Raw genomic sequence first — 20,763 nt, 5'->3', positions numbered from 1 at the left:
AATATATATTTTTTATTATTGTCAGTACATGGAGGCAGTGTTATTGTTGATCATAAGGACTGAGTGAAGGACAGCAGGGGTGTGGCATGGCTTTTCAGTTTTGGACACACATTTCATAATATAAAATGATTTCTATGCATTCATGTATATCTGGCTGTTCATTTTAACAGCTGGCAGTGATGTGTGTGCTGGTAAATTGGAGACTTTTGATAAAAGAGTTACTGGAAGCTTTAAGAGATTAAGGTAACATGTTAAAGCTGACTGCAAAGGAAACAGTTGCCTATGGTCTCTTCGTTTATTACTAGCACATTTTAGCTGGTGTTGCTTGGGTCCTTAACTCAGATTCGTACCAGGGCTGCTTGCTCTTCCTCTTTGTGTACCTGTCAGGGAGTGAGAGCAAAGTGCATCGTTTTGTCTGTTCCCTACATTTCCCAACCAGAGGGAGGAGTGCAGCAAACTGCACTTCCCTCTCATTCCCTGACGAAGGGGAACAGCCAGCAATATCCCCATAGGAATCTGGGAGGAGGAATCTTCAGCCTTCTCACTAAAGAGTATTTGAGGGATGGGAGGCTTAGCCCTGGGGAAATCCCAGATTGGGGGAGGTGGTTTCCCCCCCAGCCATCTCCTTTCATCTGTCTGGGGATCGTTTCTTTTTTGTATGGTTTAATTCAGTGGCAGGAAAGAAGGGGAAGAGCTGAGCCAGAGCCTGTGTTGGCTGGGAATTGAACCCAGTTTGAATGTTTGGAAGGCAGCTATGCCATTATGAGAAGCAATCCTATTCCAGGCACATCCCATTTTCCTGGCACAACCAAACCTTTACCTTGCTTTAAATTGTGATAACTGGGAGCTGTATACCGGATCTGATAGGCCTAGCTCTTAACTTTTAGGAGAAGTTTTTGGTCAGAGAAGAACAAACTCTCAAATATATAGTAAACATACAGAGTAAGCCTGATGTGTTTTTTTTTTTACTTTTTTTTTCCTGTTTGCTTTTTACTAATATGTGTATTCATCGTATTGTGATTTTGCTGGAGATGGGGAGTGGGAGGATTTACAGTTCTCTACTGAAGCAGTGATATGTTATGCTTCTATTGTGAAAAACAAGACAACCAGAAATACTTTGCCTTGTTTTTCTTGTCATTTTCACACATGACAAAGAAGCAAAAAGACTAACTCCATATTTATGTACCCAAAATAAATGGCCCAAAGTACTGAATTATCCACAGATTTCTGCTAAAGTAAAAGCTGGTTTCTATGTACTTTTGAAAATGACACTATTTTTTTCGAAACCTAAATACAGATTTAGGAATCGGCCTTCAGTCACCCATTTTTGAAAATATTAGCCCTCGTTGATTTCTTTAATATTCCTCTACCTTAGAAGTTGTCTTCAAGTTAAAAAAAATCATTCTAATCTTTGAAAGGACATAGTAGGATTAAGAATGACTTATGCAGGAACCTTGTATCCTCCAAGATAGCCAGTGATAGCACCAGTTTAGATGATATTTCTCTTAGTTTCCCGTTAGTGCCATTTCAAGGTACACACATTTCTTTGAATTTGCATTTTGGGGAATATAAAAGTAAATCCACCCTGAGTTTGAGGAGCCAAAAACCTTTGATTCACACTAAAAGCTATTTAATTAGAGGGTTTCTCTTAGATTAGTAATTTATATGTAAGCTGTTTTAAGGGTTTTATGGAGCTGATTGCTGACACTGGTTCTGGATTAATTATTTACATGTCTATGTAACTGTTGCACACACAATTCATTGACCACTGTGACATGGTAGCCATTATTTTTTTGCCAGAGGTGGTAATAGTGCCATAGATGCCTGATAGGAGAGAGGGGATTGAGGGACACCCTATAAAAATCATAGATGGGTACTCTATTGGAGGTGAAAAAATACGGTGGCTGCCTCTTCATTACCAGCCCTGGATACAAGAGCTATATATGAGTTTTTCTCTCCCCTCCATTCCCTACTTAAAAACACACAGTGGCTGTCTGTCACAAATGTAGAACTGGAAAGGACATTGATGGAACATTTAATCCAATGGCTCTCAACCTTTCCAGAATACTGTATCCTTTTTAGGAATCTGATTTGTCTTGCATGCCCCAGTTTCACCCCATTTAAAAACTGCCTGTTTATATAATCCGACATCACAATCCAAACATGACTGGGCACACTATTGCTGAAAAATGCCTTTTTTTCCTCATTTTTGCCATAGAATTGTAAAATATATCAATTGGACTATAAATATTGTACATGCATGTCAGTATGCAGTATATGGGACAGTATAAACAAGGCTGTGACGTAGTGGGGGTACCTGGCTGGTTTCTATGCTGCTGGCTCTGGGGTAACCCCCACTGGCTGCTGTGGGTACCACGACCCAGCAAAACAGGATGAGTCACTATGCAAACCAGTATGGCCAGACACCCCCCATGGAGAGGAACAAAGGAAGGTGGAATGCTGCCCTGGCTGGGGGGCAGGGCTGGAAGAGAGTGAGTTAGTTGCTGGCTGGGAGCATGGAGGAGACAGCCTAGGGAAAGGGGCTGGAGTTTAGGGGCCCAGTCTCCCCCATCTCAAGGGGGCCTGAGGCAACCTAGCCCAGCTTTGTGACCAGACTACATCTGTGTTGTGCTGTAACCTGGAGAGGCAATAAACTTCCTCTATTCCACCGGCTGGTGCAGTCTGTTTGTGCCATTTCGGGGTGCAGGAGACGGGGGACCCCCAACGCGCCGTCACAAAGGCATTGTATGAAATTTTAGTTTGTAGAGACTGTGTTAGTGTTTTTTATGTAGCCTTTTTGTAGAACTTGGCAAATATCAAGATGAGTTGATGTACCCCCTTGAAGATGTCTGCATAGCCTCAGAGGCACATGAATGTCTTATTTAGAACCACTGATGTAGTCCAATCTCCTGTATAGAGGCAGGACTAAGTGTTATCTAGACTATCCCTGATGCACAGGTATATCTCTCCAGGGACAAGGCTGTGGTGGAAACAGAGAAGAAAAAGCTGAAGACAGTTTTGGAAATTGGCAGTGTGATTTGGGGAAAAGGCAGAGAGTTTGATGGGTGGAGAAAGAACAGGGGAGGGGGAACTGAGGAGTGGAAGACTGGCTGAAATTGGGCAAAGGGAAGATGAGAAAATTAGAGCAAGGTGTGAAATAGGAAAGAAGTAGTAATGAGGAAACACAGAGAAGAAAGGTCATTGTTTTCTCCTCTGGGTCTTTTAAGGTAAATGGTACAACTGTTCAAGCAGATGAGTAGAAAAAATAATCAACAACTTTATTGGATCTTTGCTGTTTCAAAGACAATCCATCAATCAGTGAGACCCAATACTGTTTCTGTAACAGAGACCTAAAACAACCTGAAAATTGTTTTAGGAATTGTGAAGACTCCAGAGCTTCCTTGTCACAGTTCTCATACTATTTGCCCTTTTTGGGAGGAAAATAAGTGGTATGATTGTTAGAATCAGATTGTTTCCTGAAGTTAGGCCTTGTCTGCTCATTCGAGATGTTTGTAGCTTGTCCTTCCACGCAAAGTTTTTGACAGTCTCCAGTAACTGATCCAACTTTCCTCCCTCCCTCAACTAAATTTCATCTGTTAAGAATATCAATCCAATCTCAGGTTTTATTCTAATAGTCTCCAGTGCCCGCAGACTCTCACTGAGACCAAGCACAGAAAATATTCACTTTTGTAGCCTCTTGAAAGTTCTGCCGCTACAGAGGCAGCCAATTTAATCCAAATCTGCACAACTATTGAGCTTGTTTTAACTCCTGACAGAGGAAATAAAACAAGAGAGATGTTAATTTTTGGGGGCAGGGACAGAGGAGGAGTTGTTCTAGGTGACCTCAGGAAGATGCACTGGTCATTAGTAACACTGATGTGTTCCAGGTTGCTAAATGCTTGACGTGTAGCTGACTTAAATCTTGTTTGGGAAGCTTTGGAAGCATCATATTTCCAGTGAGAAGATGGAAGCCCATGAATAGGCTTCCAGGTAATCAGAAGAGAAATTTGAGCTACTTTCTGCTTATTTACTATGGTTTGATGTAAAACCTCCTTGTTTCTTCATGACTTAATGTCATTCTATGCCTCTTTTCCTGTATCAATTACTGAGCTTGTTTGGCTATCACGCAACTAGCACAAACAAGTTTTCTGTTCCCTTGAATCCCCTGATGGGCCATGCAATGAATTCACTATGACTAATGCACATCCAGCCCTATAGGTTGGAAATACTGGCTTAGGAAGCAGAGACCTGGGACCTGATAGAAGGAACCAAGAGAAGTATAGGGGAGAGGGACAGTGCCCTGAACAATAGCAATGAAACAGAATCATGAGAGGGATTTCCAGGCAAGAAAGACTAAAAGTCTAATCTCACTTTGTATTTTCCTTTTCATGCCAAGATATTCTCTAGTTGTATGTAAGTCATTCCAACTGAGTGGGGAACTAGGAAGACACACATGGAGAGCAGAGAGGCTGAGGATATAATGATACTTGGTTACTTAGGCTAACAGTGTACATAACTGGTGGCTGAGTTATTTACAGATTTTACCTGGCACTTTTTTTAGGCAATGGGGGTGGAGGCGGTACCATAGTGATGGGAGAATGAGCTAAGATAGAGGAAGCAGTGTTGCTAAGAAGGTGCAGTACCATGGGAATGAAAGGAGATGGGAGAGGCCATATGGCTGCATAGAAAGAAGGAGGGGATGGTGACAGGAAGGAAGAGGGCACAACCATGAAAGTTAAAAACTTTATTATTTTTAGTGAATGCTGCATTTTGTATGTAATCATACTACTCTAGTGCCTCTGCCTTAATCTGACCCTGTTCAAGCTGATGCTGCCATTTTTTTTCTCTTTCTTCCCTTATATCTGTGCAGAATTTAAAATTCCTACTCTTTTGGGCTTCTTAGGCTACAAACTGCCTAGCAGACTGTCTGTTACACAATTATAAATAATCATATTTGAGTCACTGAAATAGTTAAGTGTCTTTAAATTAAATTGTAGTTTTTATTCTATTGCTACATTCTTTAAAACTCCAAATGAATGTGTTCATGGTCAGGAGCCAGTGGTATGCAAGTACTTATGAATATTGAATTATAGAACTCAGTTTAATTATATTTTTCCTCAATAAAACATGGAAAGAAAATCAGTTAAGTATACTTATGCATTTTTAAATGCTTTGTTCCCATTTCAAATTTAGGGAAGAGAGACTTGTTTTTAGCCGCTATTGTGGAACCTATTTACTTGCTTTAGAAGATTGAAAAGTTGCCATTAGAAGAAAATGCTGACCGTGGGAACAAGTTTTCTTAGAGCTCTATTATGGAGAGCTAATCCAAGTTGGCTTAGTATGGTACCTTTGTTGGATTTATTGAATAGTGCATAAGAGCATCAAAGAAAATCTTTGAATCTGTCCATACAATGTAGTACTGCTGAAAGGTGTAGTGGAGGTTGACCTTTTGAAAAGAAATAGCCCTTGGCACTGTTTAACCAACTTTTGACTTTGATTTCAGTTCAGCATGTTTTGAATCTGTGAATCAACCAAATATGTATAGGAGATATATATATATATATATCTTTAGATACTTCCTACTTGCCTGAGTCCAGGTCTTAGGTCACTATCATTAATAGATCTATAAATAACTTCTGTTAAATCTATGTATATATCTTGGACAGACTTCAGACATTTCACCAAAGAATTAATGCCCACAAATCAGACATCAGACATCTTCACAAGGAAAAACCAGTTGCTTTTCATTTCAACCTACCTGGACATAATCTTAATGACCTTACTTACATGCATCTTACTTCAAAGAGACTTTAACACTAGATTACAGAAGGAAACTTCAGAACTTACTTTCATGCTTAATTTTGAATGGGCCTTAACAAAGATGCTAATTTACTAACTCATTACAAAGATAGCTTCCCCACTTATCACCCCTGATTAGCCATTCATTGACTCATAAATAGCTATTCCCTTCCTCCCTCGCCCCACTTCTGTACTAAATCTAATTTGTCAGTTTAATAATGTGTTCACTTTTTTAATTGTATTCCTTTGGCTTATATGGTCATGGCAATTCTTTTTCAGAATATGATCTGAGGAATTGGATCTGGCCCACGAAAGCTCATCACCTGTTAAACCATCTTGTTAGTCTTTAAAGTGCTACATAGCTTTTCCTTTTGTTTCTGTTAAATCTGTAAGTTTCTTTATAGCTAATAAAGCAGGAAAGAGAAAAGAACACACTTGAAAATTGGTTATTTTTTCTCCTCACATATTTAAGTGATTAATGCACAAAACGTCAGGCTATATTAAATTTGAAGTATTTATACATATACTCTGTAAAAATGCCTCCAGTATATGAAAAAAATACAGTTTTGTTGGTTTTTTTATTTTTTAGACTTCTTTGTTTTAGTGATTTTGTGTGTGTGTATCTTACAAAGGTCTGAATCTTAATGTCTTTTCAATATGACCTCATAGTGACCTTGAGGGGACTGCTGTTGCTAGCAATGGGAGAGCTTGTCCTATCCATTTCATTTTTGCCTATTCTGGTGTTTTATGTACCAACTTCGGTGGGGAATTTGAAATGTGTGCTTATCCACTACCAAGATTGAGATCATCAACTCATTTCATCTTGGCTCATCAATGGTTTTCTGTTGCAAAAACAAATTTGCTGATAGTTGGCTTGAGCTGGATTCATGCTGGTAATGCAATGAAAGGTTTATATCCCCTGTTAGTTACCCAAACCATGGAAGCTTTGCAGTCCTGCTAAAAAACCTGTTACTATGGAATATTGTTATGCCATGAAGTTGCTCCACTTCTAAGTTCTGCTAAGAACATTTTAAAATATTTTCATTTTCATACAGTGGTTGTAAAATGTTTTAATATGTCTGTCGTGGGTACTGAAAAGTTTTTTAATCAGGATGAAATATTGCTCTTCATAACTGATTTTTTTAAGGACAATACTTCATGTCAGCTCATGTTCCTTTTAATTATTATATTTGTTACTTTTAAGAGTCACTTTTAAGGACATTCTGATTTGCAATATGTGGCTAGAAACATTAGGCAGGAAGAGAGCACAGGAAGTGTATGAAGCTTAGTCAGTGTCATTTTGTCAAGTATCAGAGGGGTAGCCGTGTTAGTCTGAATCTGCAAAAGCGACGAGGAGTCCTGTGGCACCTTATAGACTAACTGAAGTGTAGGAGCATAAGCTTTCGTGGGCAAAGACCCACTTCGTCAGATGCATGTAGTGGAAATTTCCAGAGGCAGGAATAAATATGCAGGCCAGGATCAGGCTGGAGATGATGAGGTGATCCAATCAAGGAGGATGAGGCCCACTTCTAGCAGCTGATCTGGAGGTGTGAATTCCAAGAGAATAGAAGCTGCTTTTGTAGTTAGCAAGCCATTCACAGTCTTTGTTTAATCCAGAGTTGATTGTGTCAAACTTAAAGATGAACTGTAGCTCAGCAGTTTCTCTCTGAAGTCTGGTCCTGAAGTTTTTTTGCTGCAGGATGGCTACTTTTAGATCTGCAATTGTGTGTCCAGGAAGATTGAAGTGTTCCCCTACAGGTTTTTGTATGTTGCCATTCCTAATATCAGATTTGTGTCCATTGATTCTTTTACGTAGGGACTGTCCTGTTTGGCCGATGTATATAGCAGTGGGGCATTGTTGGCACATGATGGCATATATTACGTTGGTGGATGTGCAGGAGAATGTACCAGTGACAGTATGGCTGATCTGGTTAGGTCCTGTGATGGTGTTGCTGGTGTATATATGTGGGCAGAGTTGGCACCGAGGTTTGTTGCAAGGATTGGTTCCTGAGTTCGAGTTATTATGGTGCGGTGTGTAGTTGCTGGTGAGAATATGCTTCAGGTTGGCGGGTTGTCTGTGGGCAAGGACCGGCCTACCTCCCAAGGCCTGTGAGAGCGAGGGATCATTGTCCAGGATGGGCTGAAGATCGCTAATGATGCGTTGGAGAGGTTTTAGCTGGGGACTATAGGTGATGGCCAGTGGTGTTCTGTTGGTTTCTTTCTTGGGCTTGTCCCGTAGCAGGAGGCTTCTGGGTACACGTCTGGCTCTGTCAATCTGTCTCCTCACTTCCTCGTGTGGGTATCGCAGTTTACAGAATGCTTGTTGAAGGTCTTGTAGGTGTAGGTCTCTGTCTGAGGGGTTGGAGCATATGCGGTTGTACCTCAGTGCTTGGCTGTAAACAATGGATCGTGTGGTGTGTCCGGGATGGAAACTGGAGGCATGCAGGTAAGTATAGCGGTCGGTAGGTTTTCTGTATAGGGTGGTATTGATATGACCGTCACTTATTTGTATCGTGGTGTCCAGGAAATGGACCTCCCGTGTAGATTGGTCCATGCTGAGGTTGATGGTGGGGTGGAAGCTGTTGAAATCATGGTGAAATTCTTCCAGAGTCTCCTTCCCATGGGTCCAGATGATGAAGATGTCATCGATGTAGCGTAGGTAGAGAAGGGGTGTAAGTGGACGAGAGCTGAGGAAGCGTTGTTCCAGGTCAGACATAAAAATGTTGGCGTATTGTGGGGCCATGCGGGTGCCCATAGCAGTGCCACTGGTCTGGAGGTATATGTTGTCACCAAATCTGAAATAGTTGTGTGTGAGGATAAATTCACAGAGTTCAGCCACCAGTTGTGCTGTGGCATCATCAGGAATACTGTTCCTGACAGCTTGTACTCCATCTGCATGTGGGATGTTAGTGTAGAGAGCCTCTACATCCATGGTGGCTAGGATGGTGTTTTCTGGAAGATCACCTATGCATTGTAGTTTTCTCAGGAAATCCGTAGTGTCACGAAGGTAACTGGGAGTGCTGGTGGCGTAGGGTCTGAGCAGAGAGTCCACATAGCCAGACAGTCCTTCAGTAAGAGTGCCAATGCCCGAGATGATGGGGCGTCCGGGATTTCCAGGTTTGTGGATCTTGGGTAAAAGATAGAACAACCCTGGTCGGGGCTCTAAAGGTGTGTCGATTTGTTCCTGTGTTTGTTTGGGGAGTGTCCTGAGCAGATGGTGCAGTTTCTTAGTATATTCCTTAGTGGGATCTGAGGAAAGTGGCCTGTAGAATTTGGTATTGGAGAGTTGTCTGGCAGCCTCCTTTAGGTAGTCAGGCCTGTTCATGATGACAACAGCACCTCCTTTGTCAGCCTCTTTGATTATAATGTCAGAGTTGTTCCGGAGGCTGTGGATGGCATTGCGTTCTGCACGACTGAGGTTACCAGGCAAGCGATGCTGTTTTTCCACAATTTCTGCCTGTGCACGTCGGCGGAAGCATTCTATGTAGAGGTCCAGACTGCCATTTCGGCCCTCAGGAGGAGTCCATGTGGAGTTCTTCTTCTTGTGCTGTTGGTGGGAAGGTATCTGTGTGTCAGTGCACTGTTCAGTGTCGTGTTGGAAGTATTCCTTAAGACGGAGACGGCGAAAGTAGGCTTCCAGATCACCGCAGAACTGTATCATGTTAGTGGGGGTGGCGGGGCAAAAAGAGAGTCCCCGAGAGAGAACGGATTCTTCTGCCGAGCTGAGTGTGTAGTTGGAGAGATTGACGATATTGCTGGGTGAGTTAGGGGTACCATTGTTGTGGCCCCATGTGGCAGGTAGGATTTTAGACAGCTTACAGTCCTTTTTCCTCTGTAGAGAAGTGAAGTGTGTAATGTAGATCTCCTGTCTTGTTTTAGTAAAGTCCATTTGTGCAGAAGGTTGGTGTTTTATGAGAGACTCCAGATTGGAGAGCTCTTTTTTGATGTTTTCCTGTTTGCTGTACAGGATGCTGATCAGGTGGTTCCTCAGTTTTTTGGATAGTATATGGCATAATCTCTCACTGTAGTCTGTGCAGTATGTAGATAGCAATGGATTTTTCACCTTCAGTCCATTTGGTATAATGTCCATCCGTTTGCATTTGGAGAGAAAGATGATATCTGTTTGTACTTGTGCAAGTTTCTTCATGAGGTTGATAGATTTCCACTCCATACGGCTAAATGCAGTGCCTTGCATGGTGTCAAGTATCAGAGGGGTAGCCGTGTTAGTCTGAATCTGCAAAAGCGACGAGGAGTCCTGTGGCACCTTATAGACTAACTGAAGTGTAGGAGCATAAGCTTTCGTGGGCAAAGACCCACTTCGTCAGATGCATGTAGTGGAAATTTCCAGAGGCAGGAATAAATATGCAGGCCAGGATCAGGCTGGAGATGATGAGGTGATCCAATCAAGGAGGATGAGGCCCACTTCTAGCAGCTGATCTGGAGGTGTGAATTCCAAGAGAATAGAAGCTGCTTTTGTAGTTAGCAAGCCATTCACAGTCTTTGTTTAATCCAGAGTTGATTGTGTCAAACTTAAAGATGAACTGTAGCTCAGCAGTTTCTCTCTGAAGTCTGGTCCTGAAGTTTTTTTGCTGCAGGATGGCTACTTTTAGATCTGCAATTGTGTGTCCAGGAAGATTGAAGTGTTCCCCTACAGGTTTTTGTATGTTGCCATTCCTAATATCAGATTTGTGTCCATTGATTCTTTTACGTAGGGACTGTCCTGTTTGGCCGATGTATATAGCAGTGGGGCATTGTTGGCACATGATGGCATATATTACGTTGGTGGATGTGCAGGAGAATGTACCAGTGACAGTATGGCTGATCTGGTTAGGTCCTGTGATGGTGTTGCTGGTGTATATATGTGGGCAGAGTTGGCACCGAGGTTTGTTGCAAGGATTGGTTCCTGAGTTCGAGTTATTATGGTGCGGTGTGTAGTTGCTGGTGAGAATATGCTTCAGGTTGGCGGGTTGTCTGTGGGCAAGGACCGGCCTACCTCCCAAGGCCTGTGAGAGCGAGGGATCATTGTCCAGGATGGGCTGAAGATCGCTAATGATGCGTTGGAGAGGTTTTAGCTGGGGACTATAGGTGATGGCCAGTGGTGTTCTGTTGGTTTCTTTCTTGGGCTTGTCCCGTAGCAGGAGGCTTCTGGGTACACGTCTGGCTCTGTCAATCTGTCTCCTCACTTCCTCGTGTGGGTATCGCAGTTTACAGAATGCTTGTTGAAGGTCTTGTAGGTGTAGGTCTCTGTCTGAGGGGTTGGAGCATATGCGGTTGTACCTCAGTGCTTGGCTGTAAACAATGGATCGTGTGGTGTGTCCGGGATGGAAACTGGAGGCATGCAGGTAAGTATAGCGGTCGGTAGGTTTTCTGTATAGGGTGGTATTGATATGACCGTCACTTATTTGTATCGTGGTGTCCAGGAAATGGACCTCCCGTGTAGATTGGTCCATGCTGAGGTTGATGGTGGGGTGGAAGCTGTTGAAATCATGGTGAAATTCTTCCAGAGTCTCCTTCCCATGGGTCCAGATGATGAAGATGTCATCGATGTAGCGTAGGTAGAGAAGGGGTGTAAGTGGACGAGAGCTGAGGAAGCGTTGTTCCAGGTCAGACATAAAAATGTTGGCGTATTGTGGGGCCATGCGGGTGCCCATAGCAGTGCCACTGGTCTGGAGGTATATGTTGTCACCAAATCTGAAATAGTTGTGTGTGAGGATAAATTCACAGAGTTCAGCCACCAGTTGTGCTGTGGCATCATCAGGAATACTGTTCCTGACAGCTTGTACTCCATCTGCATGTGGGATGTTAGTGTAGAGAGCCTCTACATCCATGGTGGCTAGGATGGTGTTTTCTGGAAGATCACCTATGCATTGTAGTTTTCTCAGGAAATCCGTAGTGTCACGAAGGTAACTGGGAGTGCTGGTGGCGTAGGGTCTGAGCAGAGAGTCCACATAGCCAGACAGTCCTTCAGTAAGAGTGCCAATGCCCGAGATGATGGGGCGTCCGGGATTTCCAGGTTTGTGGATCTTGGGTAAAAGATAGAACAACCCTGGTCGGGGCTCTAAAGGTGTGTCGATTTGTTCCTGTGTTTGTTTGGGGAGTGTCCTGAGCAGATGGTGCAGTTTCTTAGTATATTCCTTAGTGGGATCTGAGGAAAGTGGCCTGTAGAATTTGGTATTGGAGAGTTGTCTGGCAGCCTCCTTTAGGTGTCATTTTGGGGAGTGTTGCACAATTATGTAATCATTTACAGTTGTGGATTTGCAAGTGAAGAGACTTTTAAGGTCTTTTCTGAAATGTGGCATGGTATTAAAAATAAGTGTGTCTGTGGTATTGAATTTTAAAATATATGGACATGGGGAGCAAATTCCATAGTAGACTCATCATCTAGCAGAGAATGTCTAACATGATCCACACCTGAAGCTAGATAAGTTCAGACAGGAAATAAGGTCATACATTTTTTATGCTGAAAGTAATTAACCATTGGAACAATATATCAAGTGTTGTGGTAGGTTCTCCATTAGTGGCAATTTTAAAATCAGGATTTGGTATTTTTCTGAAATATATGCTTCTAGGAATTATTGGAGGAAGGTCTATTTTGGGGTGGGCAAAATATGTCCCACCAAGCTGCTGGATCTGGCCCACAGGCACAGCGGGAGCCTCAGCCTGGTTCTCTTTTTGCCCCACCCCTGCACATTGCTCAGAGCATCTTTCTGAATGCTGCAAGCATGGTGGGAGGTAAAAGAGAGGCTATGCGTATTCCCTGAATCCTCAGCGCAATCTCTCAGTGCCTTGTTTCTGGCCAGTGGGAGCTGCCTATTTGCAAGACAGGCAGCATGCAAAATACCCCTCTCCCCTCTTCCGGTTTTGGAGCATTCAGAGCAGCCCTTTGCACCATCTTTCCCCCTACACACACCCATACCCCCTCTCAGACCTTGTACTCTGTCCTGTATTCCTTATACTCTCTCCTATACCCCTTCTCCAGGTCACAAGTCCCTCCCAGACCTTGCACTTCTCCAATCCCCTATCCCCAGTCATAACCCAAATCCCTGCACCCCATCCTGCATTCCTGTTCCAGGTCACAACCTCCTCTCAGATTCTGCATCCCCTCCTGTATCCTCTTCCAGGTCAGAATCCATACCCCCTTCATAGACCCTGCACTTTCTCCTACACCTCAGTTTCCTGCCCTCGGTCACAACCCCTTCCTACACCCAAACTCCCTCCCAGATCTCATACACCTTCCTTCACCCCAGTCTCTTGCCCCAAGATCCTTTCTGCACCCAACCTCTATCCCAGATGCTACATTTCCTTCATTAATATCATAGCTGCTCATGACCACTTATCAAATTCTTGGAGTGACCTGGTCTATGGCCTGTCTTATACCAGAGGTCAAACTAGAGGATCACAGTGATTATTCTTGGCCTTGAAATCTATGAAAACCCTTAAAACATTTAACTTTTGTGGCAAGTGATCTAGAAAAAAAGAGGGATTTTTTTTTTATGTTCTGTATTTTCGTAGTTGGTTTTGGATCCCAAGATAATTTTTGTAAAAACCTAAACAGAAAATAATTTGTTCAAACATTCTTTTTTCTTTTTCTTGTACCAGCTGCCCTGTGTGTGATATCTTCTAGTAAAAACTGAAATGCAACATCAACAGAGAACAAATAAACAAATGCAAATGATCAACCTTGATTTAATCAAGCTATCACTTGGTGACAAGTCCTTTGAATTTAAGCAACAAACAATAGTTATTTTAGTGCTAATTGATTCAGTGTGTTCCAAGATGTAGCACCATGTTTCTGATTATCTCTATTTTAGTCTTTTTTTAGTTTAGACTTTTTTCAGATTTAGAAGCCAGACAAACTGATTCCATCACTATTAAAGGCTGGCTTGCCCAAATTCTTCCAGATTTTGGTATTTGTTTACAAGAGTTTGTATGAATCATACAGCTATTTTTGTTGACCATCTAAAACTAATGTTTAGTGGTGTGAATTGTTTTTCTTACAGTATCATTTGTGCAATATGGTGGGAAGCTGCCTACATCTGCTGTACCTACTCTCTAGGAAAAAAAATTCAAGAAGGGAGTTTGAGACTGAATTAGTACAGTGGAACTGATGCTGCTTGTATCATCATATGCAACATTGCTTTGGTTGTCCCTTCTGTAGGGAAGTTTGAATTAGTGTATTCTATAAAGGATGGAAAGAAAATGGGTAATTGGAGGAAGGTCTGTAGGGAAAACTAAATTGATGTCTTATGCATGATTGCACTTGATAGCCGCTGTGTTCTTTTAAATAGATGCTCCGGCAGCTGATCTATCAAACTGAAGGAAAAGAGATTTTTACCTTGAAATTTTAACAGCTGTTACATTTTAAGAGTTGCTTGGACAGGTAGAATGTACCAGCACTGACTGTATATATTAGAGCAGAAGTCATTTTTAGAGCTCTTTTGTTGTCAGACTTCCTTGACCATGCCATTCTTAGCGAAATAACCTAGATAATTATTAATGTGGCAATGGCATCACTAACTTCAAGCAAATCGAAAGAGCCAAACGAATACCTAGAAACCATCTACTACAAGACAGACCCAAGAAAACCAACAATAGAACACCACTTGTCATCACCTACAGCTCCCAACTTAAACCTGTCCAACACATTATCAATAGATTATAACCTATACTGGAACAGGACACTAAACTCCAAGAAGCTCTGGGAGACAGACCCATAGTCTCCTATAGACAACCGCCTAACCTCAAGATGATTCTTACCAACAACCACAGGACATACCACACTAATACCAACCCTGGTACTTTCCCTTGCAACAAACCCCGCTGCCAGCTTTGTCCACATATTCACTCTGCTGACACCATTATTGGGCCTAACCAAGTGAGTTATAAGATCAAGAAGACATATTCCTGCGCCTCCAGAAATATAATCTATGCTATCATGTGCCGAAAGTGTCCGTCTGCTATGTACATTAGACAAACGTCTCAGACACTTCGCCAAAGAATCAATGCCCACAAAACAGACATTAGACAGGATCACAAAGAAAAAACAGTTGCTTGTCATTTCAACCAGAAAGGACACTGTCTCAATGACCTGCTAACCTGCATCCTACTTCAGAAAGCATTCAAATCTGCACTTGAAAGGGAATCCTCTGAACTGGCATTCATGCTAAAATTCGACACTCTCCGCAGGGGACTTAACAAAGACTCCAGCTATCTTACCCATTACAAAGATAGCTTCCCCAATTATCACCTCTAATACTATTAACTCACAGACATCTACCCTTCCCCACCTCTAATATCATTAACTCACTGGCATTCACCTTCCTTCCTCCCCCCCCCGCATCCCCCTTCTGTTCTGTAATGTGATTTGTCCTTTTCATATGTGTTCATTTTTTAAAAAATTGTATCCTTTGGTATATATGGCTGTGACTATTTTCCTCCACTTTTTGATCTGAGGAAGTGGGTCTGGCCCATGAAAGCTCATCATCTAATAAACCATCTTGTTAGTCTTTCAAGTGCTACATAGTCCTGTATTTTGTTTCAGCAACACCAGACTAACACGGCTACATTTCTATCACTAACTTCAAGAATGTGAGTAGTTTGGAGTTTTTAACTATTTTGGCACTGTCTCAGCTATTTCCACTAAGTATTTAAATACTTATGAAATTACAAACGGGCTATACTAGTTTGTATGATCAAGTATTTTAAAATCATATTACTGTACTGAATATTTCAAGTAATGGGTTATTCCTTTGCACAGTTTCAAGAGAAATACTATTCATTTGGACACAAATTATTAGTACTGATCCAAATGCTGTTTACAGAGGAAATGAAAAATGCTGGCCCTGGTATTTTGATTTGCCTTGCCTCAGTGCAGCATAAGCCCCTGAAAAGACCATATTCCACAGCCATTCAGTGCGGACCATTTCATATTGAACTCTTTAGTCTCCATTGCTGCAAAGAGGCTGTTTGTCAGCCTGGAATAAGTTTGGAACCCACAGCTTTAACTCACTGGCAAGTGAAAAAGTGCTAAGCTTTTGGTGGATTTTTTCTTTAATATGGGAAAAGAGGTGCATTTCTCCATCTTCCGTACTTCCTATCTTTTCTGCCTTTTCATATGAATTAGTAAATTGTAACTAGGCTATTTGACATTTCAGTTATAGAGGATGTGAATGCTTTTCAATCACCATTCTCACATTTAAATGGCTACATATTTTTTGTTGATTGTTGTTACATGTAGGCGCACCCTTCAATCAGCTAGAATTTGCCTTTCCCAGGGAGAATGCCACTTTCAGCCTGTTAGAATGAAAGAGTAACTGGTTGGGTGCCTCTATGTGATGGAGATACTGTTTCATGTTTCCAATGACTAACCATATATAAATATTCTGGATGGCACTCTATTTCAGACAGTGTTACACTTTCATTAGATACTCTGTTTTATAAAAGTACCGTCTTAGTAATATGTCAGTGGGAATGTAAAGGGATTTAAAAAGAATGCATGGAATATGTGGTGAGAGAGAGAGAGAGAGCTGGTTGAAGTTCAGGTTCCACAAATGTTGAATCGTAGCCAGGGTTTGTTGAATCATAGGCAATGCTGCAGGACCATTCATTGTTTTTTTTATTCTTTTTATAGGTAAGGTTCTAATGGAAACCAGTCTGGTAGGCTCCTGAGGAGTCAAGTTTTGAAGTTCTGAAGCACCCAGTTACACAAGTGCTCTCTGGTTTCCTGCAATGGACCAGGACCTAGATACAGTCCTGGGAGCTCAGCTCTCCAGTCCTCAGCTAGGAACTTGAAAGCTGTGAGAACCTCCATGATTCGTTGAGTTGCTTTTAAGCATCTTACTTGGGTTAATAACTTCCAGGATTTATTTTATTCTAAAAAAATGAGCAAAATCACTCTAACTATTTTGGAGTTGTGAGAGATGGGAAAAATAAATTTTCCCTATATTTTCTGCTTGGAAATGTTTGCTCTTGTATTGCTTGCAAATTGGTGAAAAGAAGAAAAATTTCAGAATTTCATTTGAAGAATATTGATTTAGATATAAAATTAACATATTATAACTTGAATGGAAAAATGATTGTTAGCTTTTTGTGGTACTCTTAGCCAAAAAGGTGTTAGGACACTAGCAGGGAAGATTAAGATGCCATTGTTAAGGAAACTGCTATTAAGGCCCACTTCTGAGATATGTACACTGGCAAAATGAGATTTCTTGTTAAATTATCCCAGCCAAGAACAACACTCACCTTCATATATAGGTAGATAGGTGTGTAATGCAATTTCAAGATAAAGATAATCATATGGTCTTTAACACGAGTTACATGATTGTGGCCATTTCCGCTCTTTTGTTACATGTATATCATCCGATAATCCAGTACTGGCGTATGACATTAAACGTATATGTTTAAAAACATACAGAGTGTGCAACATGACTAAGTAGGTATTCCCTTAGAAACCTTAACTTCTCAAACTTGCTGATTTTGTATGTTTGATTTCTTGCAAGCATAAGGTTGCAGTCTCATATCTACCGGTAGTATTTTATATGGGAAATGATCCTGTTGTGTTTTGAAATGCTTCTTGCCTACTTAACTTCCCAAAGGTCTATTTTCCAGATTTGTTTCATGGTTCAAAAAGTTAATTAACAATTCCAATGAATACACTTTTTGTTCTATGGCCTTTGCACGGCAACATAAAAATGAAGTAGAGCTATCAGTACAGTGCATAGTTCATGTTTCAAAGTACTTTTTAAAAAAACTTCTAAAATTTGAATATATTATTTAAAGCCACAATTGAAAAAAATCTTCTGTAGAATAGTAGGAACACCTTCCACCCCAAGTAGACTCCAATGAAACATTCTCTCGGACCACCCAATTTTACCTTATTGTGCTGTATTAAAGCATTAATAAAATGCACTACAGCAACTTGCTCATTTGTGGCATATTTATGGAGATCCTTGTAAAATACAATCTGTAGGAAAGCCTCCTAGGAATAGTCTGTTGTTTCTTTTCCATTTTTATGATGCCCTAATTCTGTGTCTTGTAGTGGTGACTAGCACTATGACATAGTACCTCTTACTATTTCTGATGTGCTGCGTGGCCTCTGTGTTAAGGAGTAGAGGGTATGTTTATAAGTGGCCAGCCCACATGAAAACCTCCACATATATCCAAGATTCTCAGAGGACCTGCAACAGAAAGTAGTAAAGGAGATTTGATTTTGATAGTGGAAAACAATAGCTAGTTCAGATTAGACTCTTGCTCAGAAGATTCCAATCTAAGTCATTGCTTTGCAGGATGCAAAAAATTGGTGCTACTTTTGCCACAGAGATGGAAAAGTCCCATTCCATAGAACTTTCATGGAGATGAAATAACTTCGTTAAACTTTCACTTAACCCTATAATCCAGCACCTGCTCTTATAAAAAACAGTGATGAGGAGCTAGTGACAAAACCAAATGCAAGGTAATTTAGTACAGTTCCCTCCTGGTAAGTAATTAATCTGTTTGCACAGGTACATAAGAATGGCTACGTTGGGTCAGACCAAAGGTCCATCTAGCTCAGTATTCTGTCTTCTGACAGTGGCCAATTCTGGATTTTCCAGAGGGAATGAACAGAGCAGGTATTCATCAAGTGATCCTGTCACCCATTCTCAACTATCCTTCCTCAACTTATCTAGTTCTATTTTGAACCCAGTTTTAGTCTTGGCCTTTGTAACTTCCTCTGGCAAAAAGATCTACATGTTGTCTGTGCACTGTGTAGAGAATAAATAACACCTCCTTATGTACTTTCACCACACTAGTCATGATTTTATACTCCTTTATCATAGTCTCCTCGTCATGTCATCTCCAGGCTGAAAAGTCCCAGTTTTATTAATCTCTCCTCATATGGCAGCTGTTCCATACACATACTGTTGCCCTTTTCTGTACCTTTTCCAATTCCAATATATTTTTTTGATTTGGGTCAACTACATTGGCTCCCAACATTCAAAGAGTGGGCGTACCATGGATTTATATAGAGGCAATGTGATATTTTCTGTTTTATAATTTATCCCTTTCCTATTGATTCTCAGTGTTCCGTTTACTTTTTTGATGGCTGCTGCATGCTGAGTGGATGTTTTCAGAGAGCTATCCACAATGACTTCTTGTGTCATGATAGCTAATTTAGACCTGATTTGTTGTTGTTGTTGTAGTTGTAGTTGTAGTAGTAGTTTTATAAAAATGGCTGCAGTCAAAGCTGCCATCAGTAATGCTGAGCCTTCCTTTTCCAGTCCAGTGAAAGTCTTGACCCTTTGAGATCACTAATAGCAGTGATTGTCTGGTGAAGTCTTTCTGTATCATTAGGTCTCTCTGGACTCCTCACTGCTACAACGGCTCAGAGTCACAACAGCAAAATATGTCCTGTCTTCCATCTGCAGGAGACCGAAAATGGTGTCCACAACTCTGGAGTTGTTGACTGGTCACACAGATCCATACTTTATTGCCCTCCAGCCTTGATTATTGTAGCTCATTTGGCATCTCCCCTTGATGTTATTTATCTAGTGCATAATGCAGCAGGCTGTTTGGTCAGACATACCTGGCCAAAAGCAAATCTCCTGGTGCACCATTCTTTGTAATGGCTCTTCATTAAATACAGAGAGCAGTGGTAGTTCTTCAACATAGCATTTAACACCCTTGTTGGGCTAGTCCAAGGTACTGGAGACCACCTTCCTCTCTGTTTGTGACTACAGCTGTCATCAATAGGCTTATTCCATTGACTACCTAGCAAATAATTGAGGTAGGAGAAAATTTTTCTGAGGAGCTGGACCAAGTTTGTGGAATTTAACGTCAAGAATGGCTGTTAAACCTCTCTGATTTAGAACTAAATGCAAAGCTCACTTCTCAAACATTGTTTCTACAAAATAAAACTCTAAATTTGAAATAGGTCAGCTTTGAGTGGGAAAGGAAGATAAACAATGATGGTTCTGTTGTGTGTAATGTGTAAGGCACTCTGGTACCATAATAATGGGAACAATATAAGAATAGGGACTGTGTTTGAACTTCTGTCAAAACTACATCTGATGAGCTGCACCAGATTCAGACTGATATAATCAAAATGCATCAAAGCAATGTAAATTCAGTAGTTGTTAATGCAAAACTTCCCGGAATAAATTGTGCACAGTGAAACATTAATTTTTTTTTCTTTGAAGTAAAGAGAGTGACTCTCAAACTTTTTTGTCTTGTTTTTGAGAACTCAGTCTGTTTTCCTATTCTGAGTAGTAAAGCAACCACTGCAAAGCTTGAGTGCCATCAAGCTTTGCTAGGCACTAGTGCATTGTTTGGTTTTGAAATTAAAGAGTATTATTAGAATATTGAATTTTATGCTACAATATCAATTCATGCTGTAAACTTCAGACCACTTCACAAAGCTAAACATTGGTAATAGACGCGACAGCATAGGTGAACTCAGCAAGCACCTGAGCAGATCTGTGGAAGTTGGAAGCTGCTGGTGGAAGGGATATTTTCCCTGCTCCCCAAGATGTACTATCTAATCTTTAATTTCCTAGTTGAAAGAGGGGGACACAAAGTTATCTCTTGCCTATCACATCACTGCTACCAATGTGGCATCTTTACTACTTTGATACTTTGTCAGCACTGGGTACAAACTCCAGGGTTGGTGTTGAAAGTTAAATCCATGTTGCATTACTTGAGAGCAAACTATGTCTTACACTATTTAATTATAGATCTGTAGTTTAATTTATTACTTAACCTGAATATGCTGCTGTTCTGTGTATGTAGCTGACTTCCATAGATTTGTATTAGTTTGAAAGCACAAAGACATACATTACTGAGTGGTATTTAGTTAAAGACCATTTTATAGGTACTATGTCCTCTTCTCAAGACTGCAATTCAAGTTAAATTATTATTTTATAGGCTCTGTTTCTCTGCTGCCCTGCCCTGCCCTGCCCTGCCCTGCCCTGCCCTGCAAGAATTAGCAGG

General features: G+C 41.1%; 1 protein-coding gene across 7 annotated transcripts in view; it reads left to right on the top strand.

Annotated features, from left to right (window-relative positions):
- Positions 1-20,763, top strand: part of MAST4 (microtubule associated serine/threonine kinase family member 4) — a 443,735-nt gene that overhangs the window by 212,936 nt on the left and 210,036 nt on the right. The window lies entirely within an intron of this gene.

This window comes from Pelodiscus sinensis, chromosome 6 (assembly GCF_049634645.1).
Source record: "Pelodiscus sinensis isolate JC-2024 chromosome 6, ASM4963464v1, whole genome shotgun sequence".
In the NCBI taxonomy this organism is placed as follows: domain Eukaryota; kingdom Metazoa; phylum Chordata; order Testudines; family Trionychidae; genus Pelodiscus; species Pelodiscus sinensis.
The sequence above is the reverse complement of the archived record's forward strand: the minus strand, read 5'-3'. Positions and strand labels throughout refer to the sequence as shown.